We start from the raw sequence: 13,034 nt of genomic DNA, 5'->3' as shown, positions 1-13,034 counted from the left end.
TCATTCCCCAGCTTCACTGGAACCAGGGGATCAGCTGGAGAAACTTCAGTTTTCTCCCCTGGTTCCCTTCATCCATCACCTGAATTTTCTAACAAAATAAGGTTTACATCCTTCTGGTCCCCTGACTCACTCCTTCCCCACTGGGTAGCACACTTTTTCTTCCAACGTCCTTTTTTGCACATAGCACACCAAGTTGGTCCCAAAGGTGTCCAACCTTGCGGATTTCTTCCCAACCCTGTTCCCATTCTTCCTCTTCCTCTCCCTCTATTCCTCTGTTACCTGTAGCAGTCTCAGTTATAGCTGCTGCCAATAGAGATGCTTGCAATTTCATACAGTTCCGTTCTTTTCCTTTTTCTTCTCTCAGTTGTTATACACTTTATATGCTATGTCTATCAACTAAGGTAGACACTCTTCCTGCCCTGCCAACCTTCTGCAACTTTTTTCTTACATCTTGTGACTATTGTCTAAAGAATAACATGTTAAATATTTTCTAATTAGCTTCCTGATCTGGATTTAAATCTGACCACTTTTTGGCTGCCTCTCAAACTCTCATAAAAAGCCAACTGACTTTTTTTAGGACCCTGTCTCACATCATATAAGGATCATACATCAACATTATAGTTTCCAAAAGCTGGTACCTTCCACCAGGGTTTTCCCGATAACAGGCGACAGATTGTTTCCAGTTCAATAAATCAGAGGTAGCAAATGGCACACATACAAAAAAACATTAAGCCCTCCACCCCCACTGCTTTCCTCAGAGGTGCTTTCCTTCTGAGATTGAGATTGCCCTCTGATCTCAGTCTCAGATTGGCTTTGTCCTGCTAGAAACAGGACTAAAGTTTTCATCACCCATTTTGTTGAAGTATCTGATTATTTTTCTGCATTTGTACCATATAGAGGTGGGGCTCTGCACACCAGCAATTGTATATCCTCCTATTGCTCCCCTCCGCAACATATAGTCCCATTCTTATTGCAGTTGTCCCCACATACACTCTCTTTTCTGGCACATGTGGCATCAACACATCTCCCCACAATTTACACTTCTTCTGAGTTTATGGTTCTCTATGCAGAGTCATAAAGGCATCAAAGTCTTCTACCTTTCAATGTTACTTTCTAGTATCTCGTGCAGATTGTCTGATCAAAAGCATGTTAAATAATAGCCTACTTCCTTTGCTCTCAGGGTCTAGACCAGTCTGCTTACCAGCCACTTTACAAAGTCTCTCATAAAAGACTGAAGGAGATCCATTCTCTCCTTATTTTACCTCATATGATTTTGCAAGGTTCTCAGGTTTCTCTGCTCCATTCTGAATTCTGTACCAGATTAACCTTTGATACATTTTCAACCAGTCTAACCCCATGCTCCTATTTGGGTGCCATTTTGGATCCTCTCTGGGGAGAAATTCATCAGGACTCAGAGTTCCTGTAATTTTCAGATCCAAACCTTCAATTCTTATAGTTACTCCTTGGGCTTTTTCCAAAACCACCCTTCTTTCTTCATGAGTAAACAGATATTCTAGTAGAGCTCAAACGTCTCCCCAATTAGGATTATGTGTTAATATCATTGTTTGAATCATGTTATACATTCTGTCAGGATTGACACAGTAGGATCCAACCTCTTATTTCCATTTTAACAAATCCAAGGTGGTGAATGGAACACGTACATAAGCTACCTCCCCTTTAGGCCCTACTGCCTCTCTCAAAGGTGCCTGCAATACCAGCTTTTCTTTTCCTCTAGTTCTACTTGAAACTGGACTAGCATAAAAAATAACCTCTTCATTATTAGATTCACTCCCTAGCTCTCCTTGTTTCCTTTGTCCGGGAGAGTATCAGCAACGAAACCTCCTCTTCAATATCTCCACTTTTATATCTGTATATAGATATTTTATATTTAAAGATCGGCTATCAATGTATTTAATTTTGTTAAGTGTTTGATATCAAAATGAAGGTACATAGGGCCAAATCATTAACACTGATTGAGCATCTGCCTAATAAAACAAGGATACCTTGGATTTTCTTTTTTCCTCCCATATAGCGTACAGTGCCTCCTCCACTTTTCTATTTCTGCCACTCAATTGTTTCAATGGTTCAATGGAAGAAGGAGGAAACCTACTAATAAGTGCACACAAATCTGTAAACCATCAGCTCGGTGCTCAAATGTACAAGCTCGGCTGTATTCCTAAACGGAAACCTATTCCTAGGCCTGGGCTTCTGTCTGCTCTTTGGTACAAGTTAGCCTGCACCACCCGCTGTGGGGATAATGCAAACTGAGGCACCCCGCATCAACTCCCCAAAGTACCTGCACAACTGCAGCAAGCAGAAGTGGGCAAAGATGCAGCCTCTGGGCAATGCTGCTTTGCATCCTTACATTGCATTACTCCTGGTCCTATGCAGATAGTGATAAAAAGAATACAGAGGTACAAGTGGCAGGAATCTGTACAACTAGTAAAATCCTTTTATTGTCTGCCCTAGTATCTTTAAAGTGAATGTTTCTAAACACCTAATCATCACTTAGGACTGTTAAGACACTGCAGATGTGGCAATCAACCAGAGCCTTAACTGGATCAGAAGACTGACTTCCTGTGTATTACTAGCTATTCTTTACCTAGTTATCACAATAGACTTGGCAGTATTTGGTTTTCCTTCCCTTCCTCTGTGGCCCCAACATTTTAAAGCATGAAGCGGATGACTAGCCAAGGGCTGATGCAGTACAGGTGAACCAAAGCAGTAACATGACCTTGCAGCCATATCAGAGCGACAGCTATCTCCAGTTTCATGCCAATGGCAGCAGGTTGTGCTGCAAGGAGAACCTGCCACTCTTCCAGCCTCTCCAAAGCTTGCCAGCTCTGCTGAAAGCCCCAGAGGAAAGTTGAGGGATAAACTGGAAGGAAGAAAGGAGGAAGAGAGCCTGTGATGAAAGCTGCCATCAAATAGTTTTAGCTTGGACGGGTCCCCAGGATGTTTGATGAATTAATCAGAGGTGCTTTTGAAAGCTTGTGTATACTAGAAACTAAGCTGTAATTGGGAAGGTTAGAGCTACGCGACACACAGATGGGATGCCTCCAAAGCCTGCTAGTTTCAAAGCAGTCTAAACCCTCGCCCTTTAGGCTGCTAACACTGTATCAGATGTCACCCATTGTGCAATCCACGTAATCTCTTAAAATTAAAATTTACAATGAGACTTTCTCCACAGCAATAGAAGTGCAATTGTGGGTAGATTGGGAGACCACAGGCACTAGGCAAAGCATCACAGAGCCCATCCCTTCTAGGTCACTGGTCCAAATTCACAGCAGATTAGAAGGGCACAGAAAGCATTACCACCTGCTGTCTCTCTGGCACGCTGTACAGAGTGAGCTTTTTAATCCTAGGCCAGATCCCAGAACACAAGTATTTGCAAAGACACTAGCATTAATTGGAGACAATCCAGTATGCGTCAAAAGTCTTTCAGATCACTGCTAAGTCTCACAAGCAGCTGTAGCAGTTGACACTTGCCTCACTTCAGCCAGACTCAGAGCTGAGCATCAGCCTGGCAGGAGCAGATAGCTCACACTATCAGGCATACAGATAGACCTCTGGTCTCAGGTGCCCAGCACACTACCACGCTGGGTGAAATCTCCAATGCAGAGTAGTCAGAAAGGCCATTGCTATTATAGATGGAAGACAACTCTACCACAAAGAGGCATACAGAGGGACAATGACTACTGTAGAAAATAGGAACAAGTATTCAGGAAAAATTATACACACAAAAAGCAGAACCTCATGAGTGACAGTTCAGTGTACAAGACCCAAGCAACTGCAGATGGAAAAAAGGTGGGAAAGAAAACAAGAAAATTAGGACATACATAGAACTACTTTAAGGTAGTTCTCAAACCTCTGTCTAGGCTACCTTTGGGATAGACAGGGAATTTCCCTTACTCAAAAAGCAACTTCTTCTTCCAGAACTACTCATCTGCCACCTTTATCAGGACAAAAATTAAAGAGCAATACAGTGCATTCCCAAAAGCAGCACCACAAAGATGACACTGTTACCCCAAAAAATCAGAGACAAAACTTTCTAATGCTAATTTTTGAGTTTCAAAAAGCAGGCAATCTTTATTTTCAGCGCCGGATGCACAGGGAATAAGTTTTGCCCAACTTGCATACCGACTTTGTTTTCTGTTTGTTTTTATATGGCCAAGCCATATGTCTCTCTGACATTTCTGAGAAACCATTAGCATATTTATTTATTACACTTCCAATAACTACTTATGATATCTATATGCTTGCTACCCATGTGTGGTCTAATGAGTCAGGGGTCCTCTGGTGGTCGTTTGGGACATCTTCATCCTTTCTTTGTGTTCTTTGTCATCTTCCTCTTCTTCCTGCCCTTTTCATGCCCTCCTCTTCTGCTGCCACATTTCAGCAATCCTGGCTCATGCCCTGGATTCGTACCAGTTCTTATGTACTAGTAAGTTAAGCTACAGGATCCTACAGTTAATCACACAATGCAGCATTGTACAGCACCGCAGTTTAACTAAAGTCAAAGATATGTATGTTTCAACATTTTACAATGAAGCACACTGGTAAAATTCCTTCAGTATCAACACTGCAGCTTTGCCACAATGCATTACTGTCAAGAAGGTGCAGGCAAGGAAAAGACACTACAAAAAGCAATCTTGAGGCAAATGACAACCAAGTGTCCAATATTCTAAACCCATTCTGTGGTATTTCCTAACAGCTATACAAAATGGCTGCAGCAAACCTTAGACACACTGTGGTAATATGACCTGCTACCGGCTTAGCTCCCAGATTTTATATGCAACTTACGTCATTCACCTGTGCCACAGTTCCCTGCATATTTCATGTCTTCAGACATCTTTTCTGCAGTTGACCCACACACAAGGAAAGTAAAACAGGCAACCAAGCACTTGGCTCGAGGTTAGTGGAATTCAGTAGCTAAAGTTGGTGAACAGCAACTGAGCAAGAAAAGCTGATACTGCAGGCAAAGGAACAACCGAGTAGTGCAGGCATTTGAGTGTTTCTCAGTTTCCTAGTAAGTCCTACAATACCAGCACAACTGATCTCACCAGTATAAGCTGATAGTAAAGACTTGGTTTCATAATTTTTCCATGCCCCACCCCCACTGTTAACCCCCTCCCAATTCTGCCAAAAAACTGTCAGCAGGGGTTAAAAAAGTCCACCCATTCTCACTTAGCTAACTCTGACCACAACAGCTTTTACATGAGGTCTTAACTCCAGTGTGAATAATGGTGTAATGCATGTAGCCTTTAGCAGTCACTCTTGCAGGCTGCTTTAATCTGTCATGAGCATGCATGACATTCACTAACATGAAAAAATTGGAAAAGCAACTAGAGCAACAGCTGTCACCAGCACATCGCAGTCAGTAAAATCCAGTAAAAGGCCTGCTATGCACTGCAATACAAACAAGAGGAGCTTTCTTCAGCTTCCTCACCAAGACTATGTTAATTAATAAGCACTTCCAAAATAGCGTGCCTTTTGCACTGGAGCTGGTTGCCATGGGATACCACATCCCCTAATGCACTCCCATGCCCAAAGGAAAAGATAAGATACTATCAGAAGAAACCACTACTGACTACAAAAGAATAGAGTACAAAAGGATTTCAGTAAAAGAAGATGTCAATTTTAATAATAATGAAGCTTTGAACTGTCCTTAAGGTGAAGTGAAACTAAATTTGTGTCATTAACTTTTTCTGGTTGTTTATGCAAGATGAATGTCATTGGATTCTTGGTATTAAGTCATCATCATCTGCCCCAAAGGGACAAGACAGAAGGCAGATGCAAAAAGCCAGCTAAAACAAGTTACCCATAGTCATAAAAGCTATTTGCAGATTCCAAGCTAAATTGATTCTTGACATTATCAGAAATAAAAAAAAATTCAAAGCAGCAAGAACAATGCTTTATCAATTCCAACAATACATTTCTGTTTCAAAATTGCCTAGTGGCTCATAGGGTATCACTTGGCATCAGTTGTAAAGCACTGTGGAAAGAACAGATGGGCTGCTAAAGATGGAAAATAAGGTTTAGACAATCTAGAGCATGGCACCACACCAATACTGAGACCTTCAGTCACTGTTTGGCAAATTATATTCCAGTATGATAAATACAAAGGCCAGGAAATTCAGACAGGAGTAGGTCATAGGTTATTCCAACCCAACACTGCCTCCAGAAAAAAGTTGTGGGAACTGCTCCTCATGTGAAGGTACTGACTAAAGACTTATCCTATCTGGTCCAGAAGTCTTTTCATCACTTATTCACATGACCATCATCAAAACACAATCACAAAGAAGTCCAGCCCCAAGCATTTACAATCAATGTAACTGTGGCACCAGTTTGGCCAACACTTTACATGTCTCACTAAGCTTCATTTATTTTAATAGCATTTGATTCAGTGATCGTGTGCTTTATATATGGGGCCTACTATAGCACTACAATACTGACTTTTACATTGTTGACATCACATTTTAGGAATACACTGGCAAGCCTCACATGGTCAAGCTACTTCCTGAAGCAGGAACATTCAACTGAATACCAGACTGCTCGAGAAACCTGCCTTTACTAAATAACCCTTTTGCTAATTGTAAATTAAAGACAATCCTGTACTGTAACTATTCCTAAGGTATTCTTTATTTTCAGTTTCATGTTGCATTTTAAGTCTCAAAGGATATCAAATACCACTTTCCACACTTTCGTAAGTGGCATTAGAGCAAACACAGTATCCATAACTGATTTCTCACAGGTGCTTAAAGGTATTTACAGGTATATTCAATACAATGATCAGTATGTTTTATGCTAGTAAGACAGTCTGATCGCACTTGTGCTATATTTTCTGCACTGAAAGTCAAATCTTGTTTAATATCAGCTCCATCTTGTTCTCAATACAGTCCATCTCATTCACAGATCAGTCTGAACAATTAGACCAGCAGGGCGCTATTTAGCTTGAGCCCTTCCATCAACTGCTTGATTCTGAAACATTACAGAACTACTTTCTAGTAGCACCTGATTTTAGAACATAATTTTCAATGAGACTGACTAAACTATTACTTGATTGACTAGGTCATTGCTTTACAGTCTCTAGACACATTAGATAGGTTAAAGTATTAATACAAAGTTGACAAGTGTCTCAGTTGTATCAATTTCAAATGGATCTGTCTTTTGCTTTGGTGTGTTTACAGTTGAACAGTGGTTTTTCTCGAAGATTAAAAATGTCACAGCTGAGGCATCAGGTTTAACTTACAGATGATGTAAATCCAGCAAACAAAATGAATCCAACAAAACTGTATCTCCTTCCTTTTAGCAAAGCTTTGAGAAGGAAAGTGACTTTGGCAACACGCCTGACAAAATTTTAGTACTGATTAGATCAGCTGACACACACATAGACCCCATCCCTGCAGTAGTTTCATTCAAAATTATGTTAAACTTTCTTTGATTGAAGAACAATATACTTAATATTCACCCAGTCTGTACAAGTGGATTATGTGGTCTGCCACAGGTACAAAATGTTGCTAGGGCAGCTTTCCACGCTGTTCTGAAAAGCAGGCAGAGGCAACTGAGCTGTGCTAAATTGATGTGAGCTGTCCTAAATCTAGGAAAGCTTAAGTAGCTAAACAATATTTCTGCATTTACCTAGGTAACAAGTTCCTTCTCCCAGTGAAACCATTCCTCTGACATTGCCTAGTGTAAAAGAGTCTCGATTTCACATTTCAGCCCTCTGGCATTAATTAATGAGCACACTGTATTTTGGGCAGTTCTAACTGAAATGCCTCAAGGAAATGGGATGAGCCTTAGCCCTTTTAACACAGCTATACCATAAGAAGGCTCAAAAGAAAACATTTACAGAAATCCAAGTAAAAGCCTTCGGAAAGCAATCAGGACTCCCCCTAATGGCTCTACCCAGAGTAATAAAGATGTATCCTTGGCTCAGCAGGCCCAGGAACATAAACTTTTGTGAAAAAGCAACTGCAATATGCTATGTCTCCCATCTCAAAATTTACCCACAAAGAAAAACCCTGTCCACACCTGCAGTTAGCTGAATTAAAGCTGAATAGTCACAAGACTGGAGCAACAGTCATTGACATCCAGTAAGCTGGCCTTCAAAATTACATGCAACTCAATGAAATAGTTTCCAGACATTCTTCTAAGTGAAAAGACCTTTCAGGGCACTCAGGATTCCACAGCTCCACTAGAATGAAAACATGAACTGAAATAGCCAAATGCATCAGGACTGGACTTGAAATAACACCAGTAAATGAGATTTGTCATCTCAGCCTAGACACCTGGGTCAGAGTCACTTGCACCTCCATTTTCTGGGAGACAGTAATCACCTGGGCCTTACTGCATCAGCAAGACAAGCCAGAAAATCCAATGCTCAAACAGAATTAAGATCTCTGCATCTTATTAGTGAGAAAACATTGCCTGAGTATCGGAATACTTCACCCCTTGCTACACGGCCACAGCTCGATAATTAAGTCATCTGGTGGCTGACAGGCTGGCTGCTTTCCACAACTGTAGGCAGTTTTTGATTTTTCTAATTAGCTAAGCAAAGGAAGAAAGTATATATCTTAAATCCTACAATTGTGGAGACATTATTGCCTGCATTACAAGAAGCATTGAACAGCATCAGGAATCCATGGTGAATCCATGTGGTACTTCACTGCTCAGATGGAAAAGCACATCACCATCCCAAGCACTTTTTGCAAAGTTGTCATAATTCATATCTGACATATACTTATACATAGGTCTGGGCATGGACATTTGTCTGTGTGTGACAGTAAAGGCGCAGGGGGCACCACTATTTCTCCATCTGGTGAGAGCCATGTCTATGGGTCTCCAACCATGAATAAGGAATAAGCAGACCTCTGCCTCAGTTCCTGTTTTGGAGTAAAGGATATAAAGTACATAATTTTATGCCAAGAAAGGGAGGAGACAACTAGGGACCAGATCTATCTTCTGTGATGTGTTTCAGAAGCCACTGTGTGTGTGTGGCATGAAGGGCGTGTTGCCCTCTTTCTCTCAACAAAGCCCAAAAGAATCATCAGTTCTGAGCCAAAAGGTATTATTACTCATCAGTACTTATAGGCTAAGCCCTTTTGGGTCATGCAATTAGGTCTACATTTGTACACAATGGCATTAAAGACATACTACATAACCATTATTGCACTTGAAGTAGCTGAAGAAAAAGCACACTGGGGGAAAAAAAAATCAAGGAATTAAACTCCACAAAGCCAGCAAAGTCAGCCACTCTCTGCAAGTAATGCAGTGCACTCCACTAGGTTGGCCCCATTTGTGTCCTCTGTGTTATTAGTGCCAGTTGTTTTTTCCTTCTATGCACAAATGTTACAACTAAGAAATCTGCAGAGATCTCATGTGACAACAGGGGCTACCAGGATCATCTTGTACACAACATGAATACAGGATAACATAGGAATATAAGGATAAAAATTAACGAAATCTAAAAGGATATTCACTAATTTACTCTCCTTGTTCACCTGTCTGTGGGGATCCAAACACACAGCTAAGAAGCCTTTTCCTTTTCAGTGATGCCAGAGAACTTATAAAACCTGTGTAAGAAGACTGTAAGCTGCAAGCATTAATTTTAACATCACAGTGATATTCAAGAACACTTTCCTGCTGATTTCAGTGAACATAGTATCTTCATACCAGAAAAATCTTTGTAGCAGTGAGGGCTGTTCACAGTTAAGAGCCAGCAAATATGCAATCTTATATAGACATATACACAGACACACATATACATGAACATACAATGCATCGTGCTCCTGTAAGGATCCCAAAGGGGAATCATCTCAGTGGAACACGGTAGGTTCACTGCTGTCATCATAGAAGCCAAATTACCTCTCAAACATCAATACAGGTGATTAGTAAAGATACACCATGCACTATTACTGGTTAAACTTTGATGTACAAAGTAAAGCAGGTCATGTATTTTGTATGCTGGAATGCAAAAGGAGGTAGTAGAAAATACCAAACTGCTGCAGTTCCATTATTGTTAGAGTCCTTGTGGCTAAGTAGACACCACCGTGCAAAAGGAACCACCCCAAAGATCTGAGCGGAAAGGGTCTCATCATTTTTGTGTGTTCTTAACAGCAAAGCCTTCTTATGAGGCAGAGGTCAATGCCAGCCTGATTCCTAACTGTGCCATGGCAGATGCCTGAGCAGCCTGGTGCTCCAGAATCTCCCCAAGCCTGTGCAGTCACGCAAACAGCTTGCACCAAAGAATGGAGCCACAAACGGCCTGCCTGGATGAGCTGGTGCAAGGTACCATCACTGTTCACTTTGCAGCACATGCATTCTTGGTCTGCAAGGGAAATCCTGAGAAGCTGGTGCTTCCTTCTGAAATGCTTCCTGAGCTCTTCCTCTCCTCTGTTTTCAGAGCCCCCACCATATACATGGAAGATTTCGGTATGCCTCAGAAACACAGGATGGCTGAGGTTGGAAAGGACCACCAGAAGTCATTTTGTCTAATCCCCGCCCCCCCTGCTCAAGAAGGGATACCTCAAGCCAGTTGCCCAGGACTGAGTCCAGACCTGAATCTGAATACCAGACCTGTCCTAGTCAGGTTTACAGCCCCCTCCATTCCTCTGGCATGTTGCAAGAGTGAAGTCATCCCTCAGCCATAGTGATAATACGCCATTTGAGCCTCCATCAAAATGCAACAGAAGCAAGCCACACCCTTTGGTGTGTTTGTACATGGCTGGCACAGTGGGACTTAGATTTTTATGTTCAGTGCTACAGAAAGGCATCAATTCAGAGCATAGAGGGATAAGGTTAAAATAAGAATTCCAATTCCAAAAGGAATTTTAAGCTGTCTCAGGGAAACCATGTTGACAAATAATTAATATTAAAGAACTCAAGCTACTATAACAAGAAACAAAAGGTTTCCCTCTGTGTATGTTGAAAACATGCCAGGCTGAATTAGATTATATTTATTGCCTGATAGCAGAAGATAAAACTTCTGCAGCATGTACCAGGAACGTTTTAGAAAGAGCTTAACATTATGTAACACTGGCAACAGACCTATGAACTTGTCTTGCAGCAGATTCTTGTTTGAACATTTAATATTTTACTCAAAATAAGCATGCTCCCCATTTTTCTTAGAGAAATCTTAAAAACCTATTAAATTCAATGAACTTTTTTTGAATCTGCAGGAAGTGGAAGCTGAAAATGACAGCTCAGAATTATGAACTGCTCTATCCTGCAGGACTATTATCACTAAAAACCCAAGACATTTAACACCCAAGGTAGTAAATTTTTAGAAATATCCAGTTACTATGTTCATGCTTTGTCTCAGCATTAAAGCCTGACAATTTTTGTACAGAACTGAAATCTAAGATGGCCCTTTCCTCTAAGCTATCTTATATTGTCATCACAACCATTTTTAGAAAAAAATCTGCAGGAAGTACCAAAATATACTACATATTAAGAAAATACATATTAGCTTCAGGGCTACATGCCAGGATACAGATTATACTTCCTGGCTTCACTGATAACAAGGACCAAAATGAAGTATTGTCTGTAATGAAGTTACAACTCCTAATATCACTATTCATCATCAGTACCAGAAATTAGCCTTATTACTGTTATTAAAACTGAGGATCAAAAGTCTCTTTCAGAGAAGTAGTAGTAAATATAGTAAAAATAAGGTAAACTAAAAAGCAGCTTTCTGGAAGTGAAAAGTGGTAAGATGTCCCTCCTTCTTGTTCCACAGCACATAAATGCAAAGAAAGGAGGGAGAAAGAAGAGAAGAACTTACAGCTGTGACAGGACCAGTTAGCTTTAACACTCTTAGAGCTTTCTCTTAAAGAGGACATAAAAGGAGAAAAAACAGATGGATAGAAAACATCTTCCCTCCTGCCAACTTTGGGAACTCAAGCCAAAAGAAGTTGAGTAAGATTCCATGCTGTGTATCCCCCAAAGGCTCAGCTGCTGAATGTCATGACACTAATTTTAACAGTTCATCACTGCAGACAATCCTCTGGGGTCACATTTACCAAACAACACAGCACTAAGATGAACTAGACTGCATAACATAAGAGAAATCATAACTTAACTGAACATGGATAGAAGCAACACAAGTGCTTGTCAGCGAAGGCAAGCCTCTTAAATACCTCAAGAGTCCACACAAATCAATAGCTAGTATCTCAAGTGAACGTGATCATGCTGTTGCTCCTGCTATACAAATAAGCTGTCTCAAAAGGGACATGATAGGTGATCCACAGGAGGCAGAAAGTCCATGCATTTTTCCTCCTTCACCCCTTCCCAGGGGGCTTTTTTATGGCAAATATAATGCACATAATCTATAAACACTATTAACTACAACTTACTCTTTTGGTCCAAAAATGAAATAAAATTTAAAGTCTCAGACATCACTAAAGTTATCACTTTTCCCATGTTCACTTCCTCTGCCTTCTTCATCACTCTCACACTAAAGTGCCTTTTTCAACCCCCATGGCCACCACTCAGTTTGAAAATCATCTTCCTCAAATTGAGGAATTCTGTCCATCTTCTTCCTCTGTATATTGTGGGAATAGAAAATGGGTTTATTGAAGAGATGGAGGATTTTCTGACAGAACTTCTAAATAGCATATTCAGGATGGATCACTAAATTTTATCTGTCAAGTACCTGACTAAAGAACCCATGAATTTTGCATGTCTGTACATAAAACAGTTTTTCACTCCAGGACTGCTTCCTGAGAGACAGCATTGGCTGGAAATTGGCTTGACCACTGCCACCTGGAATTGCTAAGGATTTGCTGAAGAGTGTCTGCTCACTGAGTAATACCCTATGATTCTTCAGGCTCAAGCTGCACATAGGTTTATCTCTCACCAAACACTCTTTTTCTTTCAAGCCCCTGAGAAATCATGTGGTGGCTTGTGTCCTTTGTAAATGTTTTTTTTCTTCCCCTTGTGGAAGGGAGAAGGGACCAATGAATTGTTTGATACCTGGGGGAGGACCCTATTCCTGCAACCAGTTGATCCACCTGCCTTGGCAGTGTATTCTC

The sequence above is a fragment of the Falco rusticolus genome, chromosome 1 (assembly GCF_015220075.1).
Source record: "Falco rusticolus isolate bFalRus1 chromosome 1, bFalRus1.pri, whole genome shotgun sequence".
Taxonomy (NCBI): Eukaryota; Metazoa; Chordata; class Aves; order Falconiformes; family Falconidae; genus Falco; species Falco rusticolus.
The sequence above is the reverse complement of the archived record's forward strand: the minus strand, read 5'-3'. Positions refer to the sequence as shown.